Source organism: Ambystoma mexicanum, chromosome 7q, assembly GCF_040938575.1.
Source record: "Ambystoma mexicanum isolate Mex_15411 chromosome 7q, UKY_AmexF1_1, whole genome shotgun sequence".
NCBI lineage: Eukaryota > Metazoa > Chordata > Amphibia > Caudata > Ambystomatidae > Ambystoma > Ambystoma mexicanum.
The window spans coordinates 697,247,116-697,273,422 of record NC_090941.1 but is presented as its reverse complement, the minus strand read 5'-3'; positions in this window follow the sequence as shown (position 1 = coordinate 697,273,422).

The following is a 26,307-nucleotide window of genomic DNA, read 5'->3' as shown; positions in this document are numbered from 1 at the left end:
GCGGGAAGCTTTCGCTCTCAAGCACTCCTCCGCGGCTCGTAACCATCGCTGCCTGACTGAAAAGATGCCAGTCTCCATATGCTGGTGTCTGCTACTGCAACCTGCCGATGCTCCAAAGGTCCAAACAATCAGCAAGGAGCACAGGCAGGGGCAAAGCCTTCCAAGGGCCCAGTGGCACGTGTGGAAAGCAAGTTGTCACTGGGACTCATGGGTTTTGTAGTTCACCAGTGATCTGCGGCCCTAAAGGCCTCCAACACCATGGTTTCCTGGCAGTCCCTTTCATGGCTGCATTCATGAACCTTAGTAAGCCCAGAAATCCTTACAGATTACCCTTTGGAGAAGAAATCACCCGCACATTTTATGTATTTATAAAAATCAAAAAAGCCAGGGATTTGGATCCCCAACCCTGCAGACAAAAAGGTTGAGACTCACCCTTCTAGGGGTCTGGTACATCGTCCTGGCAAAAGTAACTACTGAGGCAATCTGCATTGGAGTGCTGCGCCCCCGGTTTCAGTTGGATGTCCATGTCCAATCCCTGTAGGGATATGGCCGACTAAAGTAACTTGGGATTCATTCCCTGCATGGCCATAAGCCACCTCAGAGGTCCATGGTTGGTTTGGAGTAAGACCCAAAAATGTATGGCTTCAGCTTGCGTACCGCCTAAATTACCACAAATGTCTCTTTCTTGATGGTGGCCCAGTTGTGTTCTCTCTTGGTCAAGCACAAGGGTGTTCTACCCCTTTTGAGTTCATTTGCGCTAACACTGCACTGATGCCAAATTCACAAGCGTCAGTCTGGATGATAAACTTTTGCCCAAAATCCAGGATCTTCAGAATGGGGTCCTGGCTCAGGCCATCCTTCAAGCTCTGGAAGGATGACTGGGAGGCCGGGGTCCAAGTGACCTTCTTTGTCAATTTCTTTGACATGATGTCATTTAAGGGAACAGCAAGGGTGCACATACCTCTTAATAAAAGGCTAGTAATAACTAGGGCTGTACCGAAAAGCATATTTAGTATTCGGCCGAATATTGAATAGTTTGTCAACTATTCGGCCAAAGCCGAATATGAAGCCGAATAGTTGCTTTATTTAATAAATCATGTTCCAAACTTCAGAAAAGCACTTATTAAAAAAAACAAATAAAGCACCATTTTGAATGCATTCTATACCTTTATTTCTCTTTATTGTAATTAATGTAGCATTTTTATTTAAAGTATAGAAGCCAGAAATAAAGCAGATTTAACCAAAATGAAGGGACCAAATGTACAAAACATTGTTGCATATTCAGTGCCAGTTAAAGTAGGAGGCTTCACAAATGTAAAAGGACTGCCTTTGTGAATCAGTTACATTGCATTCTCTATCCAGTTGCAAAGTCGATGGTTCATGTCGGCTCATGCAGGACACAAGTCAAGAGGAAATCTGAAATGCATGAACTCCATCTCACAACTATTTGTCATGACCACTGCTTCCAAGGAGTCAGGACCTACCCAACATCCTTGGAAGCAGGCTCATAACATATACTATCGGCACCAGCAAGTCCCAATAGGGACCTTTTGGACCTTGTCCTGGCACCGGTGGTGCCAGGCTCATAGCATGGACCCGTCCCGGCACAGGAAGCGCCGGGCTCATAACAAGTGTGAAAGTGCTTGGGTGGACCTACCTGCAGCAGACCATGCTGCTTACTTACCAGCAAGATGATGTTTCACTCTCTTCTGGCAGGGACAACTTTTCCTTCTGGGTGGGGCAGGCACCACTCCCTGGATCATTGATGCTGGACCCCTTCTGGAAGCAGGAACTCTTTTGCTGGGCGAGGCTGTGGAAGAAGACACCTAAGCACTCCTATGGACTATTTAAACCACACCCGATTGGTGCAATGTGCTTCGCGTTATTCTGCATCTGCAGCAGGACGCTCACCGTGTCAGATCCAGCGAATCTTCAGTTCTGGATCCTGTGAATACGAAAATTACCTGCTGGGAACCAATCCTCAGTCTTCAGCAGCTCCTGCAAAACAAAAGGCACAGGTTAGGCAAAGGCAAAGTTAGCGGTTCCACTTACCCGATCCATCGGCAGCATTCAAGGCGTTTTTTCTGCATATCTCGTCCGGCATCGGGCCTGCAAAGACAAAGAACATTGGTTAGTAACGCTTAGTTACAAAACTGCTTACCTGTGTTACGCTCGCTCCAACTCTGCTCGCGCTGCATTCCGGCACCTGTAAAGACAAAAGAGACATTAAGGTGCATTCTACAGCCCTAGAGCAGCCTTTCTACTTACGTGCCTTCGTATTCACCATCTTCTTGTTACGCTCTCTGCCACGAACCTGGGGGGAGCATCTTCTTCGGCACCGACAGCATCTGAAAGGGAAAAGACATAGACATTAAGGAGATAAGACATTTGAAGAGAGCAATCTAAAGGGAACTTTAATACTTACAAGTCACGCTCGTGCAGCACACGGCGGCATTGCTCTCAACTTACCCTCTGCAATTAAGAGGCTGAACTCATATCCAGTGAAGTCCCTGGACCCAGCGCCCCTGCATGAGACGCAGGATGGAGAGCCCAGCATTCACCTATTTAAGGTGAGCACAACAATCGACCGAGTACCACGGGGAGAGAGGGAGAGAGGGGCTTGGAACTTCTCCCAACCTTCCAGCCACTAATACCTTGATTTTCCACTTGCAGACACCTCACCCTTCAGGTCAAACTTTCGGTGAGAAAGGGGCCAAATCCGGGAGCCAAACGAATCCTACGCCTGATGTTGAAGACGGTTTCACCGCCCAGTCAAGACCCGCGCCTCCGAGGGAACCAGGTGAGCGTTACAGAACGCGAAGCCTTACCACATATTTCCCGCCCAGGTGCAATGGAAACTTCAGACACAGACCAATTGGCCCAGTTGCTCGGGGAGTTGAGAGCAGAAGTACACGCAGCGCGCCAGGAAACAAATGCCCTAAGGAGGGAGTTAGTGGTTTCTAAGGAACGAACAGACAATTTGGCTAGACAATTGTTGCAAGCCCAAGCGGGACAAACTCCTCTGCCTACCCCTGGGGGGAGCCATGCTCCAACGACTTCCTCTAATCCGGTGCAAATTAATCTACCAGGAAATGTACCTTTGGCCCCGCCCGAACGCTTTTCAGGTGATCCGAAAAGATATGCTGTGTTCATCAATCAGTGTCGTTTGCACTTTTTGTGTAGACCTGCCGCTTTTCCAACGGACCAGGCTAAGGTGGCCTTCGTGCTCTCATATCTTAGTGGCAGTGCCGCAGATTGGTCTATTCCTTTAGTGACTCAGGATAACCCAATTCTTTACAATTTCCAGGACTTCCAAGCTAGTATGGAAAGATTGTTCGGAAGACATTCTCAGGGACAGGCCCTGGACAATGAACTTCTTTCACTACGACAGGGCAATCAAGATCTTCTGGCCTACATTGCATCATTTAACAGACTAGTGGTTGAAACCGGATGGTCTGAGGATAAGAGGATCACCCTTTTCTACAGAGGCCTGCGTGGAGAACTCAAAGACGTTCTGGCTCAGGTGGTGAATCCTCCACAAGACTGTTCCGAATACATCGATCTGGTGGTTCAATTGGATCATAGAATACAAAATCGAAAAGCCGATCGTTCCAGAATTGAGACTCGAACTTTTTCAAGACCACAGAGTTCCGCTAAAGGAAATGATACCGTGGAACCCATGCAGATTGGGGTTGTGAAAGGACCTCTAACCCAAAAGGAAAGGGAAAGGAGAAGACAACTGCAATTGTGCCTCTATTGCGGAAACTCAGGGCATTTCCTTCAAGATTGCCCAGGTAAACCAAGGAAGAAGATAGTAGGAGCTTCCGATAAAGGTGCCAAAGGTTCAGAGTCGGAAAACGACCTCGCCCGACAAGTGTAGAGGTCCGCTTGCCGAGCGTTAAAACCAGTTCTTTGACCTCGCATTTCATCATGCCCATGGTCCTCGTGAGTCCAGCACAACCCAATCGTATGCATGCCATTAAAGCATACATTGATAGTGGCGCAATCAGCAATTACGTGGACTGTGAATTGGCCGCCAGGATGAATCTATCTCTTTGTCCTAAGACGGTGAAAGACGTCATCACCACCGTGGATGGTACGGAAATAGCTTCCGGACCAGTAACTCACACCACCATGGAAGTGACGTTGGTAAGCCAAGATGGACATCAAGAGAAGATCGTGTTTGATGTGATCAAGGCTCCGCAGTTTCAAGTTATCCTGGGAATCCCTTGGTTGGAGAAACACAATCCCCAAATCGATTGGCGAGCAAAGACAATCCGGTTTCCAGAATGCGCTCCTACCTGTTATCCTCAGCCTACCACTAAGCTAGTTGCAACTACTTCTGAGAGTCATCACCTGCCTCCTGAATACCGGGAATTTCAGGATGTCTTTCGGAAAGATCAAGCTAATTCGCTGCCTCCTCACAGATCATACTACTGCCAGATAGACTTGGTTCCGGGATCCACTCCTCCGTGCAGTCGAATTTATGCCCTCACAGAACCTGAAAATCTTCACCTGAGGCAGTATTTGGACCAGTACCTGGCTAATGGATTTATCCGTCCTTCGAAGTCCCCAGCCTCTTCAGCTTTGTTCTTCGTTCCAAAAAAAGAAGGAGACCTGAGAACATGTATAGATTACCGTGCCCTGAACCAGATTACGATTAAGAACAGATATCCGTTACCATTGATCCCTGAACTTCTTGACCAAGTTAAAAGTGCCTGTATCTACACAAAGCTGGACCTCAGAGGAGTTTACCATTTAGTACGAATAAAAGAGGGCGACGAATGGAAGACGGCCTTTCGTACTAAATATGGACTGTTCGAGTATCAAGTAATGCCCTTTGGGTTATGCAACGCACCGGCTGCTTTTCAGTATTTTATGAATGACGTCCTCAGAGAGCTCATCGACGTATGTGTAGTTGTCTATATTGATGACATTCTGGTCTACTCGTCCTCTGAGGCGGATCATCGAAAACACGTCACAGCAGTACTGGAGAGGCTCCGAAAACACAGACTTTTTGCAAAGCTGGAGAAATGCGTTTTTCATGTCACGGAGGTCGAATTTTTGGGATTTATTTTGTCACCTAATGGAGTCCACATGGACTCAAGAAAAGTGGACGCTATCATTAAGTGGCCCTCACCAACGTCTGTGAAAGGAGTTCAAAGCATGTTGGGCTTCGCCAACTTTTATCGTAGATTTATTCCTGATTTTTCTCAAGTAGTCCAACCCATTACTGCCCTTCTCAGAAAGAATAAACGTTTCGAGTGGTCTACGGAGGCTGAACAAGCTTTTCAGGAACTAAAAACAAAATTCACCTCGGCTCCAGTTTTAAAACATCCTCGCCCGGAACTTCCTTATATCGTGGAGACTGATGCTTCCAGTCTCGCAATGGGAGCAGTGCTCTCGCAAAGAGACCCAGAAACAAACCAGTTACACCCAGTAGCATTTTGGTCCCGCAAATGTTCGGCTCCCGAAATCAACTATACCATTACAGATAAGGAACTTTTGGCTATTAAGTCCGCCTTTAAAGCCTGGCGGCATTATCTCCTGGGAGCCCGACACACAGTCACCGTCATCACGGATCATCGTAATTTACAGTACCTTAAATCAGCCAAAGCTCAATCCTCTAGACAACTTCGCTGGGCATTATTTTTTGCCGAATTCGACTTTATGATAACTTACCGACCAGGCAACAAGAATGGTAAAGCAGATGCTCTCTCCCGAATTGGAGTAGATGAACTCACGACCAATGCTGAACCAGTACCCATAATTCCGGAACAGAGAATCCTGGGTTTGATAAGTGCACAATCCATTGAAGACATTGAAGCTAAAGTTAAAGAACTTCTGACTCCAGCAGAAGTGCAAGACTGGCAACTCAAGGGAAAAGATTTCACAATGGATAAGAACTTACTATACTTTCGAGGAAGATTATATCTACCATGCACCGATTTACAAAGACAGGTGATCTCTTGTTACCATGACTCCTTAATGGAAGGACATCCCGGCATTGCCAAAATGTCGGAAAAGATAAAAAGAACATTTCTGGTGGCCGTCTTGGAGAAAAGACATTAAGGATTTCATAAATTCCTGTGGTGTGTGCGCTCAAAGCAAAAGCCAGAAGGAGAAGCCAGCAGGTCTCTTACATCCAATAGACATTCCTCCACACCCATGGCATACTCTCTCCATGGACTCCATCACGGATTTACCACTATGCTCCGGATTTAATACAATCTTAGTGATTGTGGACCTATTCTCGAAGATGGCTCATTTTATCCCATTGAAAGGGTTACCTACAGCTTCAATTCTGGCCCGAGAGTTCCTCGAAAACATTGTTCGGCTGCACGGCTTTCCTTCAGTTTTAATCTCAGATTGAGGAAGTCAATTTATTTCCCACTTCTGGCGGAGTTGTTGTCGCCTAGCCCAAATTGACGTAAGGCTTTCAACCAGCCATCATCCCCAGACCGACGGGCAGACCGAGAGGACCAACCAAACCCTGGAACAGTATCTGCGCTGCATGTTACAACAGTAGGAGACACTTGGAAAGACATTCTCTGGATTGCGGAGTACGCTTATAATAATTCAGTCCATGCCGGAACCGGAAAAACTCCTTTTTATCTTTTATATGGACTCCACCCTCGCACTTCAAATCTTGATCCACCTCAAAATCTTGGGACACCCGCTGTAGATCATCTGCATTCTACAATCACTCAAGCCTTTAAAGAGGCCACGTCTCACCTTAAGCGGGCCAAGGAACAATACAAGAAGTGTGCGGACATACATCGAAAGGAAGCTCCTCAATATCTTGTGGGAGATCAAGTCTGGCTATCCACCAAACATTTCCCTCTAAAAGGACTGCGTACTTTCAATCCGCGATACCTGGGACCTTACCCAATCACTGCCATAATTAATCCAGTGGCAGTTAAATTGGGCTTACCTGCCCAGATGAAAATACATCCAGTTTTCCACATTTCTCTACTGAAACCCTTGCAACCTGGAACCCGTTTGACGAAATCTCCAGACCCTATTCTTGTGGACGGAGAACTGGAATTCGAAATACAAGACATCTTAGACTCCAAGATTTCCAAATCAAAATTATACTATCTGATTGACTGGAAAGGTTATGGCCCCCAGGAACGATCTTGGGAACCGTCTGAACATGTTCATGCACCCCGTCTGGTTAAGAAGTTTCATCGAACTTTTCCTGATAAACCGAAACCCCCGGAGAAGACGAATTTGGGAGGGGCCTTGAGGGGGGGTGCTGTCATGACCACTGCTTCCAAGGAGTCAGGACCTACCCAACATCCTTGGAAGCAGGCTCATAACATATACTATCGGCACCAGCAAGTCCCAATAGGGACCTTTTGGACCTTGTCCTGGCACCGGTGGTGCCAGGCTCATAGCATGGACCCGTCCCGGCACAGGAAGCGCCGGGCTCATAACAAGTGTGAAAGTGCTTGGGTGGACCTACCTGCAGCAGACCATGCTGCTTACTTACCAGCAAGATGATGTTTCACTCTCTTCTGGCAGGGACTACTTTTCCTTCTGGGTGGGGCAGGCACCACTCCCTGGATCATTGATGCTGGACCCCTTCTGGAAGCAGGAACTCTTTTGCCTGGGCGAGGCTGTGGCAGAAGACACCTAAGCACTCCTATGGACTATTTAAACCACACCCGATTGGTGCAATGTGCTTCGCGTTATTCTGCATCTGCAGCAGGACGCTCACCGTGTCAGCTCCAGCGAATCTTCAGTTCCGGATCCTGTGAATACGAAAATTACCTGCTGGGAACCAATCCTCAGTCTTCAGCAGCTCCTGCAAAACAAAAGGCACAGGTTAGGCAAAGGCAAAGTTAGCGGTTCCACTTACCCGATCCATCGGCAGCTGTCAAGGCGTTTTTTCTGCATATCTCGTCCGGCATCGGGCCTGCAAAGACAAAGAACATTGGTTAGTAACGCTTAGTTACAAAACTGCTTACCTGTGTTACGCTCGCTCCAACTCTGCTCGCGCTGCATTCCGGCACCTGTAAAGACAAAAGAGACATTAAGGTGCATTCTACAGCCCTAGAGCAGCCTTTCTACTTACGTGCCTTCGTATTCACCATCTTCTTGTTACGCTCTCTGCCACGAACCTGGGGGGAGCATCTTCTTCGGCACCGACAGCATCTGAAAGGGAAAAGACATAGACATTAAGGAGATAAGACATTTGAAGAGAGCAATCTAAAGGGAACTTTAATACTTACAAGTCACGCTCGTGCAGCACACGGCGGCATCGCTCTCAACTTACCCTCTGCAATTAAGAGGCTGAACTCATATCCAGTGAAGTAACTGGACCCAGCGCCCCTGCATGAGACGCAGGATGGAGAGCCCAGCATTCACCTATTTAAGGTGAGCACAACAATCGACCGAGTACCACGGGGAGAGAGGGAGAGAGGGGCTTGGAACTTCTCCCAACCTTCCAGCCACTAATACCTTGATTTTCCACTTGCAGAGACCTCACCCTTCAGGTCAAACTTTCGGTGAGAAAGTGGCCAAATCCGGGAGCCAAACGAATCCTACGCCTGACGTTGAAGACGGTTTCACCGCCCAGTCAAGACCCGCGCCTCCGAGGGAACCAGGTGAGCGTTACACTATTCACCCCACCCAAACAAATGCTGCTCACTTTTCACTTATCCTAGCCACTCGTTCTCACCAATACACACACATGTGCAACTTATAATTCCTGATAAAATATCAGATAATGTTAAACTCAGGACTAAAGTCCTTAAAAAAGGGGGGGCTCTGACGTACTCAATGGGAAGTGACATAACAGGAACTGAAAGTATCTATGCACTTTTCTTTCAGTTTGTTTTTTCCAACTGAAAAAAGGGCACATTGCATATAAACATTCGGCAAAAGAAAAGATGTTCCTGTATTGTTGCACGCTAACTATAAAAGATTAGCACCTTTTTTGTCTAAGAATCTGTAACAAAACATGCCCTAAAGAGCAGATTACAATATAAGATATTTTACAGCTGTGTTATAGCAATTTGTCTGGTCTAATTATATTCAGTTTTGCAAACTGAAGTCTATATTTGCCTTGCTGAGTTCATGTTGCATTGTATTCAAATGAGATTGCCAAAGTATTCGGCAAGAACCGAATAGCAAGAAACTATTTGGCCCTAGCCGAACTGCTTTTTTTCAGCCGGAATTCAGCCGAATACTTACTCGAAGCCGAAGTTTGGTACGCCCCTAGTAATAACCCGTGAGGCTGTGGAAGGCCCTGAGTCTGGGAAGTGGGGATATCCAAATACTTCATTGCCTGGACTTTGATTTGATTTGATATTAGGTGACCTACGTAAGTCACAGTAACCTGTGCTATTTGGCACTTGGACACCTTGGTAGTCAAGCCAGCCACTGAATGGCTTGAAGCACCTCTTCCAGATGGGATAAACAGTCTTCTCAGGTGTTGCTGAATACCATCACGTCATCTAGGAAGATGATAATAAAGTCTTCCAGCACTGTTAAGACCTGGTTTACCATTCTCTTGAAGATGGTGGGGGCATTCTTTAATCCGAAAGGCATAACTGTGAACTGGTAGTGCCCATCCGGGGTGGAGACTGTTGACCTCTCTTTCACATGATTAGTCAGGCAGACATGCCAGTACCCTGTTGTGAGGTCAAAGGTACCCAGGAACTTTGCAGCACCTAACCAGTCAACAAGTTTTTCTCCCCAAAGAATGAGATCTACGTCTGTCTTCGTGATAAAGTAGAGCCCTCGATAATCCACACAAAAGCAGACCTCGTTTTTCCTGCCACTGGACATTTTTGGGAGAAGTGCCACTGGGCTAGCCCTGGGGCTGCGGGGTGACTTGATCACCCCCAAGGCCAACATCTTGGAGACCTCCTCCTGGGTGGTGTCTTTGACCTTGTCGGACATCTGAGGAATCCTACTTTTCACCTGTTTGCTGTCTCTGGTGTCGATATCATGGACGCACCAATCAATATTCCTGGGAGTTAGTGAGAACAGCCTGACAAACTGATCCAGCAGCCACTGGCAGCCCTGCCTTCGCTGTTCGGTGAGGTCTGGAGAAATTTGAACTACCTCGAGAGACTTGTCAGTGGTCTCTGCATTCAACAAGTCAGGGTGGAGATCCATCTCTTCCTTGGTCTTGTCACCTGTGACCAGAGCTGTCACTAAGTCTTTCTGGCTGTATTGGGGTTTAAGCCAGTTGACATGGGAGACCTGATGCATCTACCTTGGGGTCTTGGTATCAATGACGTAGTTTACCTCAATTAACTTTTCCAGCACCACATAGAGCCCTGTCCACTTGTCTAGCAAAGCATTGGGTTTGACGGGTTCCATGATCCAGACCATCTGGCCTGGCATGCACTCCGTCATGGTGGCCTTCTGGTCATGCCAGTGCTTCATGAGCTCCTGGCTTGCCTTCAGGTTCTGTGTGCTTTATTTCCTGCACTTGGCCATCTTGGATCGAGAACCAAGCACTTAGTCCACTATGTCATGGGAAGGAGTTTGGGGATTGCCTTCCCATCCTTCCCTCACCAGACATAGCATACCCCTAATGGGTTGACCAAACAGAAGCTTGAAGGGATTAAACCCACCACTGTTCTGTGGCACCTCCCGGTAGGAGAACAGAAGGCATGGCAGGAGAATATCCCACTTTCTCCTGGGGTGCTCTTCCAAGCTGACTATCATGCCCTTAAGGGTCTTGTTGAACTGTTCAAGCCCATTGTTTTGTGGGTGAAAGGCCGTGGAGAACTTATAGGTTACTCCACATTCATCCCACATGTCCTTGATATATGCAGATATGAAGTTTGATCACCTGTCAGAAAGTACTTCTTTAGGGAATCCCACATGTGAGAATATACCAACGTTATCCTTCGTGACCACAGGGGCTTTGATGCTCCTCAGGGGGACAGCCTCTGGGTATCGAGTGGCATGATCAATGACAACCAAGATGTTCCAGTTTCCTCAGGAAGTTTGTGGATATAAAGAACTCACAATGTCCATACCTATCCCCTTGAAAGGTCGCCCACCCACGGGTAGGGGAATTATGCGGGCCCTGGTGGTGCCGAAACCTTTCCAGGCACTTGGCAAGTATGGCACGACCGGACAAATGTTTTGATCTTCCACCCCATCTGGGGACAGTAGAAATGGGCCAAAAACCTGTCGGTTGTTTTCGTCATTTCGAGGTGAGCTGCCAATGGAATGTAATGAGCCAAGTCCAAAAGGAACCTTCTATGGCACTGGGGAACCACCAAATGCCAGCTGGCACTCGTTTCAGAAGTCTTGGGTTCATTGTTCAGGAAACTGTTCTCCCAGCACACCTTGAATATCCCAGGGGCTTTCTCTTGAGCCTGCTTCTCTGTCTGCTGACACAGATCTGACTAAGTTGGACAGTCGTGCTGCACATGGCAAAAGTCAGCCTGGGTCAGGCCCCAAGTTAAGGACAAGTCACTTAGCTCGGTGAGATCTGTGATGTCTGAAGCTACCATGTTCTCCACCTCAGGTTTATGTTCTATGCCTATAGGCAGCCCTGAGGTCACTGAGTCAGGTGATGCTGCAGCAGGCACTTCAGTGGCCAATAGATGCTTTCCGGCAGGAGCAGGTGCCTCTGTGGGCTCTGTATTCAATCTGGGTAGTACACGCAACGCTGGTCTTTCACCATTGTCAGCTTAAAGAGGCACTGGACTCATGGCTGTCATGCCTGCTACCTGAGCGGCTACTCTGGCCCTCGACAGTGTGACTGCAGCAATAATTTCGGCGTCAGGTCTTTTGTTTCCTAACAGACAATCTTCTGCAATGGCATCTTTTACAGCAATGCAGAGCTGAGAGGTTTCCCCCCTCCAACTGACCTCGATGGTAGCCGGTGGGCATCAGGTGAGACCATTGAATCCCCTGTGTAGTCTTGGAGGACAAGGGATGATCTGGTCCTATTGTACCCACTGTAGTCAGGCAGTGGTGGAACTCACAGCATTATCACAAAGTGCTGGGGCTGTGCTCCGATAAATGAACACGTGGTCCATAAACATCTCCATATTCGCTGGAACAGTGGCCTCGTGTGAGACCAGTACCTTTCCCCCTTAGGGATACTAGGGTGCATTTGGTCAACCCCAGGCCAAGTGCAATTTCATCATCTAAGATGCTCACGTTGACTAGTTCCTCTTCTTCCTCCTCCTCCATGAGCTTAGTGATAACTATGGCTGGCTTGGGTCTACTGTTGCAGGCAGGATCTCTCTTCCTATGTTTTTGATTGCCACAGGTAAAGCAGCCTTCAGGGGATGTTAGTGCGGGTGCCCCAGTGCAAGTGGAGCTGATAATGTAACAATGTAGGTGATTGGAATTTTACCTCTGGTCTTGGGGCAAAAGAGGTTGTAGAATGCTGTCCTTACCCTTTTCAACCATGTCTGTTTTCTGGACGCTGGTAGCCATGAACCAATCGGCTGCCTTTGCAAGCTCCCGAAGGTCTGTGATACTTTTGTCCACTAGATGCTGGTGTCACTCCATCTCACATTGTTTAAGAATGCTCTCACATGTGATCTGATTAGACATGTTCACAAATGTGTCAACTTTGTTACCTGTGACCGAACCACTCAGATACTTCAGGGATTGATGTGTAAATGCCTCAAAGGGTTGACTAAAATGTTTGATGAGCTCTCTAAAGCTCTTAAGGTATTGTTCTGGGGTCTTGCAGAACTTCCTGGGGATGGTGGCTTTCATCTTGGAATAGAGTGGCCTCTCTTCAGGAGTCAACTGAATGATTAAATCAGTTCCAACAGTCGATACCCACAACTCCACCTGGAGCCCGAAAGTTAACTCCAGCTTTTCGAACGAGTCAAAAATGTCCTTCCCCTACTCATACAGTTGGATGCAGTTATTTGGGAGGTGTCGCCTAGGCTTTCCCTAGGGAGACACTCCTGGTGCACTTCATTTCCCACTGGAAGTCTTGGTGACCTCTTTCTGTGACTCAAGCACAGCATCACTAAGTCCATTTGGTTCTTTCCCACCAGGGCTTCGGCAGCCTGTTGTTTCCTTTCTTCCAGGGCTACACACCTTTCTTCCAGGAGGTAGAGTCTGTCACGGTAGATCACAGCAAGATGCCCAAGCGGCCTGGACAAAGCATGGGAGCCCATAGATGAGTGCAACCTGTGGGAAGCTTGTGACCTTTGGGAGGTGACCGTGCCCTCCCGGCGGGAGAAATACTGAGAAGTGCTATTGCTTTCACTCTCCTCAGTGGTTTCCATGCCACCAGGTGCATGGTCAGTGGGCCTAGGGGCACCAGCTTGCTGCTGGTGCCCAGACAGCCCTCCACCACCTTAGCTATTTCAAAAGTTTGGAGGATTTTCAGCAGTTTGGCCTTCTTAAACTTACTGCCATAAGGGAGAACCCTCTCTCGACAGAGATTGCCAAGACATTTGCTGTGAAGGCCTGCAGCATGATCATGTTGTGCTCGATGGTTGTAAAAATACCTTGGCAGTGAAAACTAACTTTAACTGCACACTTTTATTTTGGCTGGCTGACCTGTAGGCACAGTCTGTTTCAAATCCCACCGCTGCCACCAGTATTACAAATTGGATTCTGTCCCACAGGAGAACAAGGATGAGTAGGGGTAAAATGGCCCACTCAGCCATCACACTTCTACAGATCCAAAATGCAAGGCAATCATAAAGGTAAAACAGGGAGAGTTAAGAGATATACCTCCTTTGCCTTTTGTGGTGATGTGGGTAGAGGAAAGGCTATGCTCTTAAGATGGGTGTGAAGGTGAACCAGTAGAGACCCAAACAACACATTGTCACAGTCCAAAATAAAGGGAATAGCCAATCAAGTTTGTATAAAAATATAAACACTTTAATCAAAAACACTATCTGCACGTAGGATGAAATATTACCACACAACAACCCACCCCAAAAGAATAACAGAGAAGATGCAACAGACTGGAGAAAGTAGCACTCTGAGCATAGTTACTACAGTAAAAAGGATATCTTGTTGAAAACAGGAGCGACTGTAACCAGACCAGTCTCTAGGGTCCAAATGGACTGTGGGGCAGTTCAAAGTCAAAAGTATCTGTATTCAGTTCTTTGTGGGCTGATGTAGTCAGACCCTAGGTCGAACGTCAAGGTGAGCTAATCAGGCACAGTTTGGGCACGTAGGATCGTAGAGGGTCTGGCTGCAAGCAGTGGTCGAGTAGGGGCAAATATGGGTGCTCTGTGTGGTTGAATGGTGGCTCTTCAAGGGTGCAGGTCGAGGCGGTCCCAGGAACACTTCGCAGTTGGCCAGACCGAGTCAGGCATTAGCTGCTGAGAGGAGCCGATATGTGACATTCCAGCAGTTCGGGGTGGTGGGCAATGGTGTTCAAATTGGTGATCTTGGGTGCATCGATGTGCGGTCAACGAGGCAGCAGTTCAAAGGCTAGCTGGGCCAAGCCATGGTTTTAACTCAGTTTGGGTCACAGGGGTGATCAGTCACTTAGGGCTTAGCAGGTGACGTGCTTTGCTAGGAAATGATACAGTAATTTGACTGGTTGGAACAACAGCACCTTCCCTCTTGCTCACGATGCGTTGAACCCAAGTGACTGGTTTGGTGTGGTAGAACAACAAACGTGGGCTGGTCTAGCCCTTCAATTGCTGTGAGGCCACTGCAGAGGACTTGAGGACAGGATGCTTCCATTGAGGGTCTTCTGCCCTAGATTAGGAGATTTGTTGCAGAGTGGTTGGTCCTGGTACACAGCAATGGTCACTGCCGATGTGTCCTGGAAGAGTTAGGGGACAGATTTTCCTTCTCTCTTGGACAGCGTCTTCTGCACCTCAGGCAGAGGGCTTTGGACAGTACAGCTGTCCCTATGGAAGTTAAGTCAGAATTTCAGATGAATCTACAGCCTTAAAGGATCCAAGAGGATCTGAGGGAAATCTGCTGAAGGGGTGAGCGACCCCTACTTGCGACCCCTACTTTTAAAGGCACAAGTCTGCAGGTGATTGGTTTATAGCAAGCCTGCTTTAGTGGGCCAGTCTCTGTTCCTGGACGAGTGGACTTTGTCCTGTTGAAGTCGCACCCAAAGTGCTTTTCTCCAGAGGAAGTGGAGGGGACATGAAAAGGAAAGAGAGACAGCCAGAAACACGATGGTGGAAGGCTTTTTCCACTGAGCAGACTTCTCCTGCCTATCCTACACCTGCCCCCTTCCCTCCCTACTGACAAAAATGCCTTTGGGCATGCAGCATCCTGGTGTGAGGGTTTGGCTTAAGAATTGTTTTGCTCCTTTGATACCTTGGCTCAGAGAAGATGCCTGCTGAGCAGGCTGTCTCTGGGGGAGGGTGTTAATGGCCCTCACAAAGCGGATCAAAGAGAGGCTGTGTTCTCTGAGTCTTTGTCCTGTCAGTTGGCAATATTGGCCAGCCTGACACGAATACACATTCCATTCCACAGCAGAGCTGAGACATGTGCGATATCAACTTGGATGTGGTGGCCATGATCATAAATTGTGCCATTAACTATGCCTAAACTCAAGCATCGTTTATTTTTAAAGATTACCCCGTCATCAGCATGGGGTACCCATGGTCATTGGGGTTTAGGCACAGAGAGTATATCTTAAATGCCGCTCCTGTGCTGCACTGACTTTGCTGCCACTCCGGCGGTCGAGTGTGCATCTTGTAACCTTTGAACCTGCTCTGTACCACGGGCAGAGCAGGTGATGGGGACCTGCTACTGGTGCAGCACAGCACAAGTACACAATGCTTTTGGCATGGAGTTTGCGACAATGGGGGATCTGGTGAGCTGATTACTCTTTGGAGAAGAAATCACAGGCATCATTTTACGCATTAATAAAAATCAAAAATAGTCAGGGCTGTACACCCTTGCCAAGTGGCAATTCCTCACAAGCAGTTGCAATTTTGTAAAACGCATTTACCTTTTCTCATTACAAAGGACAGGTTAAGTTGATCAATGCCCTGTGGCAGCATCAAAACAGTGGGATTTGTTACGTACATGTATTGAGTTGGTTTAGTTTTATTTGTTCAACATTTTTCATTGTCTTACAAAAAGATAAATATTCACATAAAACAATTTGCATTATTCTGTCGTCTTCCATTAGACCAAGCTCGAAGATAGAAACATTATGGAAAGAATATCAAAATAGAGCATCACTCTCAAGCCTGCTGCCTGTGTACCTTATTAGAACCTTTAGTTTAGCTGCCTGTATCCTTATTGGTCTTGAGAGGATAGCTCAGGGGCAATGCGTTCGCCTTGGAAGCAAGACGACACAGGTTCGATCCCTGGGTCTGCACTTAGAAAACTCTGGGTATTAAGCACGTTATAAATAATCAATCATCATTTAAATGCAGCCATATTCACTCTTCCGAGCCACTATATGAGGTGCACAGATTTATTGGGACATGCAATCATCAGTGCACTGAGCTATAACTTGTATGCTGCTGCTGATGAGCAAATGACACATTGTGGTGTTTGCACTGCAGGGGCCATACATGGTATTACAGGAGGGAAGTAACATGTCTATCATGGTAACAAATGCACACTACTGTGTCAGTGGGAACGCATTGAAAAACGGGGTGTTCACTCATGTGCGTGGGAATCCTGTTGCCCATGTGCCTGTTGTACCTTGGCATGCATAGAGAGATACGTGCCCTGTGGGAATGCATTGACTGCCAGTGTGTGATTCCCCGGCTCAGTGCATGTGCACTGGAAAAGTAGATTACACATGGTAGTCATCATTAGCCCTAATACAGCTTTCTCACTAGGGTCCTATTAAAGAAGGCAATCCACCTTTGAGACAGAACATAAAAAGATATTTTTTCCAAATGTACGCTAGTTTTGACCTCCTTCTTAAGGGGACTATAACAAGCTGCGATTCCTGTCCTACTTCTATGTTTTCATTTCGACAAAAAGGCAGATTTACTAGGAACGGAGAAAAAGTAGTGACATAGAGACTGTGGCAACACGGGTGAACTATATGTGATGTGGATTACCGTGCGTAAATCGCAATATCCTCTTCCCAACCTATCCTTGCTCCTGTCCCTACTAGTGAACATGTATAGAAAGCATTAACACCCCCCCCACACACACACACCATTGGCTGATATGTGCGGATCACACATTTACCGGGGCCCAGAACAACTGCAAATGTCAATTTTATCGACAGAACAGGAAATAGCAGCATGAAGATTTCTGGACTCAAAATCTGCTGTTAAATTTGCATCATGTATAAAGGTGTAGGGAATAGCATATGTGGTCGCCCACCAACAATCCTTAAATGACACACCATGCCATCTGCTGAGGATGCCGAAATTCCCATGGAAGCGTGGCCCTGTATGAGAAACAGGAGGGTTGCAACCCCTTGTTTGTATATCATACAGATTGGAGAGGGAATTCAGTGAGTCAACACATCAGAAATAGGCCTTTTTCATGTTACAGCCCAACTGAAACTGGTAATTAAGGAGTCAGATTTTCAGAACATGTTTAATGGCCTGGAGATATCCACAGTATGAGGTTCTTCAGAGGATGTTGGATTCGGTTGCAATATTTTGAGAACCATTTCTTGGTCGATCTGGGATTCCGAGAAAAGCTTTGGCACGAAATCAGGACCAGCCTTCAGAATCACCAACTCGGGAAAGAAACAGACAAAGGGGTCAGAGATGAAGAAGACACAGAGTTCCCCAATCCATTATGCCGATATGAATTCTACACAAAGTCCTAACTTTTTATGACACAAACTGCTACTTCCTCTAAGAGGTTAAAGGGATGAGTTTGGATGAACGTAATACCAGAGAGCGATTCCAAGGTGGCATCAAGGGATTTCTGGGATTATTTAAGGAGATGGACAACAAAGGGGTGTATTTCCTCATAGAAGATCCCCAGTTTCTGAAGGCCTTGATGGCTCTCCTGATGTGCTGAGACAGCGATTCCTATTCTGGACACATCATGTTAAAAACCTAAGACTGTCCTGATATCCCGGATATAATTTCATGCATCTGGGAACGGTGAGTAATTGACATGTGTGTGCCACCAATCTAGAGGAGCTTCACATATCTGGATCTCCTTATATAGTCAAAACCTTTCTCTGCTTTCCTCTTTTTAACATAATAGAAGAGCCAGGAAAGCTAACTTTCCCATTGGTGGATCCCTTCCCTAGTACACCTGACCTAAGGTTTGTGGGATCCCAAGCACCACTGATCTCACCCATTTTCCAAATGTGAATCCAATTTCACAGTTTGATGTTGTTCTCTGGTGTTTGCTTGCATCGTCCTGCCCAGGATTCTGAAGAACAGTACGGGTGAGCGGCAGAATCATATCCATAGTTTTGGCAGCGTGGTGGAATTTGAATCGATTAGCAGCAGGGCACAACATTGGAGTAAGTGATCATTATGAATCCGCTTACACTGTCACTCCCACCCCCATTCCAGACTCTCTCACACTCACGCCCATGCACCAACTCATAACTCACCCATTCACAGACTCACACTCATGCATGCAGTCCTTCACTTACACGCACTCTCACACACTCACTCACCAGCGTAGTTAGCGATGCATTTAACAGGTATCCTGAGTATTATTTGACGCCTGCTCTTGAAACAGCTGCACGAACTTGAGCTGCATCTTTTAATGCTTGGTCACCTCAGCTGCCTTGTATGGCTGTTTTCTATATTTCACTTTTCCAAATAACAGATCATGCTGGGTTCCTACGAAATGGCATGCAATTTAAAAATTGCAAGCAGGAGAATAACCTGGCGTTGAAGAACAAAGAGTTCCAAAATGTGCTCTTAGCGGCACGCAAATGTGGTACCAATATCACACAGACGTTCGCTTCGCTGCTGATTATAATGTTATACATTCCATTGTCCCCATGCCATCCACAAGACTTCACAACTGTCTAACTTAAGTTATTCCAAGGTCTGACACAATTAAAAGAAAATGCATGTGATCTCAGTGATGGCATGGGATGAAAACAAAACTGGCCTGATTGGGAAAATAGATGATCTTAATTTTCCTTTTGCATGATTAAATGATTAATTGGTAACAGATGTTATTATTCCAATAGCAATCATGTTTTATTTCGCTTCCAGGCGGGATGAAATGCATAGATAATGTATAAAAGAGCTTTGTTCAAACAGGTATTCTCTTTAGCGTCTAACGGTAATTCAATCCTGCTGCCATGATCTCCCACTATTGGCCAATGTCTATAACCTGCTGCCATGATATAACTATACCCCTCTATTGGCCAATATCTATAACCCTGCTTTCATGGTATGAATATCCCCCACTATTGGCCATGCTCATTTGATGGGAAAAGTGAGACATGTGTAATATAGGCACCAAGAATTCTGATGTTGCATAGGTCATTTAGGCGAGCTTTCAGGAAGAGGTATTCATTGATTTTGTTCTTCTGTAAAGCACCAACGTGTCACCAGACTCGGACCGGCCTATAGGGCAATATGGTAATGCCTGAGTCAAAACGGAAAAAGCTAATGTGGGCCAGTTTTTGTATTGTACGTGGACCACTTTTTTGGCCATGTGGCCCAGTTTCACAAGTTAGTTCACCATGCGTCTAGTAGTTTTCACCAGTGTTACTGAATAAATATTCTTTAAAATGCCCAATTCGGAGGAATCCGGTGGAAGTGGGGGGTGTCTGTCTCTCCTGCTCCCCCCTGGCTCCACCACTGTTGGGAGGATGGCCCACTTTGAATAAGAGAAGAGATGATATGAAGTCCTTTCATCTAAAATGTACCTGGCAAGGAGTAGCCATCATCTGTCATTGCATGATACATTCTTTGAGGAGGAAAAGGGCTGGGTTTGTCTAGTTGAAAAGTCAAAGGCCTTTCTAAACATGTTTTCTGGACTTGCTTGCTGAACATATGCTAGCCAAGGTGCAGCAGGGTCTAAGTGTTTAAGATCTCAGATTCACACCTGTAGGGCAACTTCGTAAAGGCTACAGCAACTGTTTTAATTTTAGCAATAAAGGAGCAAGCTCTGCATTTTAGGCTTAGTTGAAAGGGCTGTTTCTGTTTTTTGGCTATGTCGTCCTTGCTTTTTGAGAGTTGCATTTCTTTTAATGCTTTGTCATTTGTTATTTTTTTTTAAACTCTACCTATTAATTGCACAAAGAGGAGGGCACTGAGCCAATCAGGTGACTGGAAACACGGGTGAGAACTGACAGTGTCCTGCCTAAATTCCATCAGCCAATTTAGCCCCTTCCCCTGGTGCTGCCAGGACTTTTCATTTGCCGTCCCAGCCCCTTCCTGTTCCCACCAGAAAAGGCCCCCAAGACATCACCAAGCCTGTTCTCCTAGCCCGCACTCTCCTCACCCACTTACCTGCTGGATGTGAGCTTTCATTTCCGGTTGCTGCACCCCATTTATGTCCTCAGGCACCTGCCATTGAAATAAAAAAGGGTCTTCATCCCTTTTCTGTTTACTATGGCAGCAGCCACGTTTTCTTATTTCACAATAGATTAGGGCCACGCAATAGTCACAGAATCTGTCTAAAATAAAAAAATATAAATACCTATATATATTTGCACCCCAAATGTAGCCCCCAGATGGTTATAGCTATCACCTCCACTTAGGAGTGTGTACTGGGCTGCTAACAACCCTGAACCCTCGCTGAGGCCCTTACTTTGCTTGGGCTTGCTTCGGCTCAGGCTGGTGGGCTGTTTCCTGCCTGGTCCACCTACCAAAGTGGGGGTGACAGCCATATTGTTTGCCAGTGCTCCGATCAAAATTTAAATGAAGTAATCATTTCAAACTGTTAACAATAACCCAGTAATTACAATCCTTAAATTCTTTCAGAGTAATGGACCTGTAGCAGCCAAAAGCTAGACAGTAAGAGTCAACGTATACATCGAAGATTGGAAAAGGAAGGAGCGCTGCAGGGGAAAAGGGCCAATGCAATTTATTTTTTTTGTCATCTTACCAATTGATGATAGAGTTTCCTCCTTTTCTACTCACTTGGATAGATCATGGGCTAGAGTTAAGCATTAAGAACTCTCACGATACTGGGTAAGGTCAGAAGCAGGTATAAAATTAGATCTATGACTAAGGAATGAGTTACAAGCTGGAGAACTAGGCTTACATGAACCCCCTCCACTTAACAGAAATATTTGGACTGTGAAACCTCCTAGGTTTGACTGAATAAAGCATGGGATGCTATTTGTCTGATGAGAACAGTTAATGACAAACAGAACAGACATCAAGCCACTTGTTTCTTGGAGCAGCCTAATAAGGAAATGGTTATTTGCCACTCTTTGACACACAAGTTGAAACATAATAATTATCCTAGAAGTTAGCAATCTATCTTTAATCAAAATCAGGAAGTATTACACTTCCATCATCCTCATAAAAGAGTTTATTGTTTGGGAGGTATGAATGGAAAATTCAATACTGAAAGGAAAATATCTCTAATGCCCAATTGCTAGCCTAATAAACAGAAATCCAAAACCAACATTAGGAGAGCTATGTGAGAGCCTAGAACACTTTTCTGAAGTGGAGGTGTCAAACATGTTCAATGCTACTGACTCTAATTGATGACTAAACAACAACACAAATGATACATCTGTGGAACCTCAGGTGCCTATCCATGTTTCGAACGACATATAGGAGAGATACTGGACAAGATATGGCATATTCTCCACCTTTACTCGGATTAGGTTCACATTCTTTAGTTATTAACACATTCATGTTGCCCATAAATCCTTGTCTTCTGAGAATTGTGCAGTCTATATTGACCAGCATTGCACAGCAATTGTGCATCTCACCTAGTAGTTTTTTATGGTGGCAAAACAAAAGAGGTTATAGCCAGAAGGTTTAAAATTAATGTTAACCTCTGGTATCGCTCTGGACAACTCTCCAGACCATCGTCTATTGCCTGCCAAGCCATTACAAAAGGGGAAAGATCATTTGCAAATCAGTTTTGGTCTCACCCCAAAAGGGGCATTCCAGCTCGAACCTCTTGGTCACATCCATTCTGCACGAGATCACAAACATCCCGAGACATGTTTAGTCCTCATTGGGCTTCATCAGTGAGAAGTAGCTTCGGTCTCTAGGCGCAGCAGGCACGGGGCACCCAACTGGGCATGTCCATCCCACACAGGGTGACTATAGCAAACCAAACGAGGTGGTGGCTGGATGGTTTAAAATTACTCTTAACCTCCGGCATTGCTCTGGGCAACCCACAAGACCATCGCTCTTCAACTGCGAAGCCATTACCAAAGGGGAAAGAGAATATGCAAATGAGGCTTGGTGCCACCCCAAAAGGGCCAGTCCATCACAAACCGCTTGGTCACATCCATTCTTCACAAGACCACAAGCATCCCCAGACATGTTTCGGCCTCATTGGGCATCGTCACTGAGGTGTAGCTTGGGTGTTTAGGGCCAGCAGGCATGAGACCCACGTAAACATCCCCAGACGTGTTTTGGCCTCATTGGGCATCATCACTGAGGAATAGCTTGGGTGTCTAGGGCCAGCAGGCATGAGACCCACGTAAACAAGGGTGAAACATGTACCAGTAATTACAATCCTTAGGACTTAGGTGGGCTGGCTAGTCTCCAGTAAGCAGCCCGAAGGTCAAGCACATGGTCGGGTGCTGTTGGTGGTTTAGGATAGAGTGCTAGTTCTGGAGACTCGATGTGTTCCCAGCTGGGCCAAAATTTGTCTAAGGTTGTCACTGTATACTAATGGCAGAGGTGTTGAGGCACGTCAGGGGTTTCAGTGTGGACAGCTATGCAAGTTGCTAGAACGGAATTACTTCTCAATAGTGCATTCTATAGTAACTGGATGGGTGGCCGTGCCTGTGGCCTGTATCCACAGACGTGGTGCAAGGTAAACATACCTTGAACTCAGATGGAGTTCCTCTTCCAAGTTGTTTTCCTAGGTCCAACGCGATTGGCTGGTCTCTCCAGTTGTGGTCTCCTTCAATTGAGAGCCTGAGCAGTGGGAGACAGGCCCGGAGGGATGGGGAGTGATGTACAATCGTCTGAGGGTGATGGCCGAATTTATCACAGTGTACTGCTGCAAACGCTGCCGGCTTCTGTGGGGTTTGGGTGGATAGGTGTGTTGTTGGGTTTGGGCCTGTGTTTCTGTGTGCATATCAACAGTATAGCGTGTGAGAAGGTTTCAAGTGGAGGAAGGGAAGAGCCTGGTTTTAAGGGCATTTCTGAATGCCAAGTGATTAGCAATGTTGCAGATGTGCAGTGGCAGAAAGTTCCAGATGATCAGAGAAGGAGTGTGGAGGAGTATCTGCCCAGTCTGGTACAGTTGTAATATGGGACAACTAGGAGTGATGCTGTGCCGGATCAGAATGTCCTCGAGGGGATGGTAGCGAGTGAATTTGTCTTGGAGAATTTCGGGTCAGTGTTGTGGATGGCACGGTGAGTGATGCACATGGCTTTAAAGGGAGTGCATTGACCAATAGGGAGCCAGTGGAGAACTCTTAGTGTAGGACTGATGTGTTCTCTGGGGAGAGGCTAATGAGCAGGCAGGCCGCAGTGTTTTGGGTTCTTTACAGTTTCCTTAGCTGAAACGCTGGTGCGCCTAGATAAAGCAGTTTGCATAGTCTAAGCGTGAGAGTATGATGGAGATGATGGCAGAGAAACAGTGAGGATAGATGAGGTATGGGAAGATTTGCCTGAGGATGCGTAGGTGGAACTGGTTATGGATATGTTCTAATGCTGTGGCAATTTTAACCAACATATAATTGTGAGTATTTTATCAAAAACTAGTTTTCCATTGATTCCGTGGCTAAATTATGTCAAAAAGGTTTTACTGAACATTAATGAAGCTGCACAATGTAATACTCCTTTTATGTTTAAGCAGACTATCCACAAGGACTATAAAAGGCCTATGAAAAAACCTGGCTACAGATAATAGAGAGGGAAATGAACTTTTAAAACCTTTTAATCATAGATTGATTTTGCTTCTGGACAATGGGATTCAGGATTGCCTCCTATGGAATGATGCATTGTACAACCATGGCATCGTGACAAGGCCACGTGTCAATTGTATTCCACTATGTGCAATAACTGTTGTAGGTACAGGCTCCCCGATGAACGACTTGCTAACTTTGCACCGCCCACTGTAGAGATCTTTTGCATTTTACATTCTTTCAGCCAGTTTATGAGCGCATTAGGGAAAAAATCATCCTTATGGTTTTAAGGGCTGCTGGGTTTGTACAATATCTATCTTTCATTAAGAGCTAATTCTTGTTAAATCGAATGGGCCTTATTGTCATATCTTTGCCATGTGTGCTATTACTCTGTAAGGCTGTAGACATGATTATGAATTGCATTGTATTTGTTTCATGGAATGTGTTTTGTCCGCAGTAAACATGTGATGATGATGAGGTGTACATATATTTATCTGCCAGTTCCCTGTGATCAGAATATATTCTTTTTTTTCTCACAGAAATGCACCAGGATGGGGCTCTTTCTCCTGGGCCTTTTTCTCATCCAAGACTTTAGAATTCCATGTCAATTCAATAACAGCGCTGCTCCGTTTAACAGTATATCCCATTAGGCTGAAGACATGGCTCCTCTCTAAATTGGAACAGGTATTTCCCAGGTATAGTGGCAGCAGGTTTGTAAATACTTCTTTGCACCGTGAGAAGTTCAGTTGAATTAGCATTTTATAAATGTGTTAAATACATGATTACATTGAATGAGAGTAAACAGTCCCTGATCCCACACTTACCTAACATCAAAGTGCTCTTTATAGATATGCAATATTTTGTTTATCATGCATATCTGTGTTTGGCCTGTCCATAAGTGTTGCCAGCCTCGAAAGATAAGGTCTTGGCACATAGATAGTAACATTATTTTCTCAAGAACGAATAATATGGTATATTAATAATGCCAATATGAGAAATCACAGAAGTACAGTAAAATACATGTCATAAGTATTTCCAAAGTGTGCCATTACCACTGGAGTAAACTCTTGGCACAAACATGTGCCAACTCCATACGTCTGCCAAATCTACTCAGCCATTCAATAGGAATCGCAGGAGGATAGCTCAGGGGCAACGTGCTCGACTTGGAAGGAAGACGACACGGAGCACCACAGGTGTGTTCCCGGGTCTGCGCTTAGAAATCTCTGGGTATTAAGCGCGTTATAAATAACCTATCATATCAGAGAGAGAAATGCAAAATGTTTCCTAAATTGTAAACAATTCTTCCCCGTTCTGACGTGGGTTGGGAGGGAATTTAAGAGGGCCACAACACAGAAGGAAAAGGTTTGGTCTCCTTCCGTAGATCTTTTGATCTTGAAGCCGGAGCGCGTGAGAGATAGTGTGAATGCTGACGTCAAAGGGAGTGAGAGGTAGTAAGGGCGAGATTTGTCTTGAAGAAAGGCATGGCTGCGCCCATAGAATGCTTTGTGTGTCAAGCACGGAAACATGAAATTGACTTTTCACTCCAGTGGCGCATTACAAAATGTGGGTGGGGGGGCCCTATGACCCATGCCGAGGACCCCCTCCTAAGCATGGCAACAAAGCATAGCTGTACCATTCTCCTAATACTGGCATGGACTACCATGCATGCACAATGTGCATGAGGATCATGCTGTCAAAGGGTCACTCCATATCCTGTACTAGATGAATAATGTAAGTAACAGTAACAGTTTTAATGAAACCTTAAACCTTTCACATGGTGTAGAAACAAGGGGACTGTGCCTGGCTCCTAAAGTCCTGACACCCAAATGCAGCAGCCAACTCTGTGTGTGGCCAGATATTTTACACACAGTAACAATATCATAAGAACACATGTTCATGCTGGCTCTGCCAGTGTGCCTGTGTACAACCATTCTCTTGTTGGCTTTGCCTTTAATGCAAGTAAAAATGTACCACCACAAGAAATCATGCAATGCTACACTAAGGAACCAATTCTTTGTTTAGCTGAACAGATAACTCTGCCCACGGCCTACCATGTAAGAACACCCATAATGTTGACTTTGCCCTCAACACCAGTAAACACACATTATATTGGCCTTGGCCCTTATGAGTACAAAAAACAATGCTGCAGAAATAAAATTCCCTATCTGCCTGCCCCAGTATGCAAACCCTCCTCCATGTATTAGAACTGTCCAATATTACCAGTAAAACAAAGAGTCCATACCCCAATGCCCCTTGCTTGGGCCCCTGCCCTGCACGCACATATTCATACCACCCATATTCATACATATTTACTCAAAATCCACTCATCATGTGGCAACTGGTGACATTTTTAAATGGAGGGACATAAACTTTTCCCACAAAATTGCCCGAGTGACAGAATGCAGTGAACCACCAACCAAAGGGTATTCGGGCCCCCCAACCCTGTATAG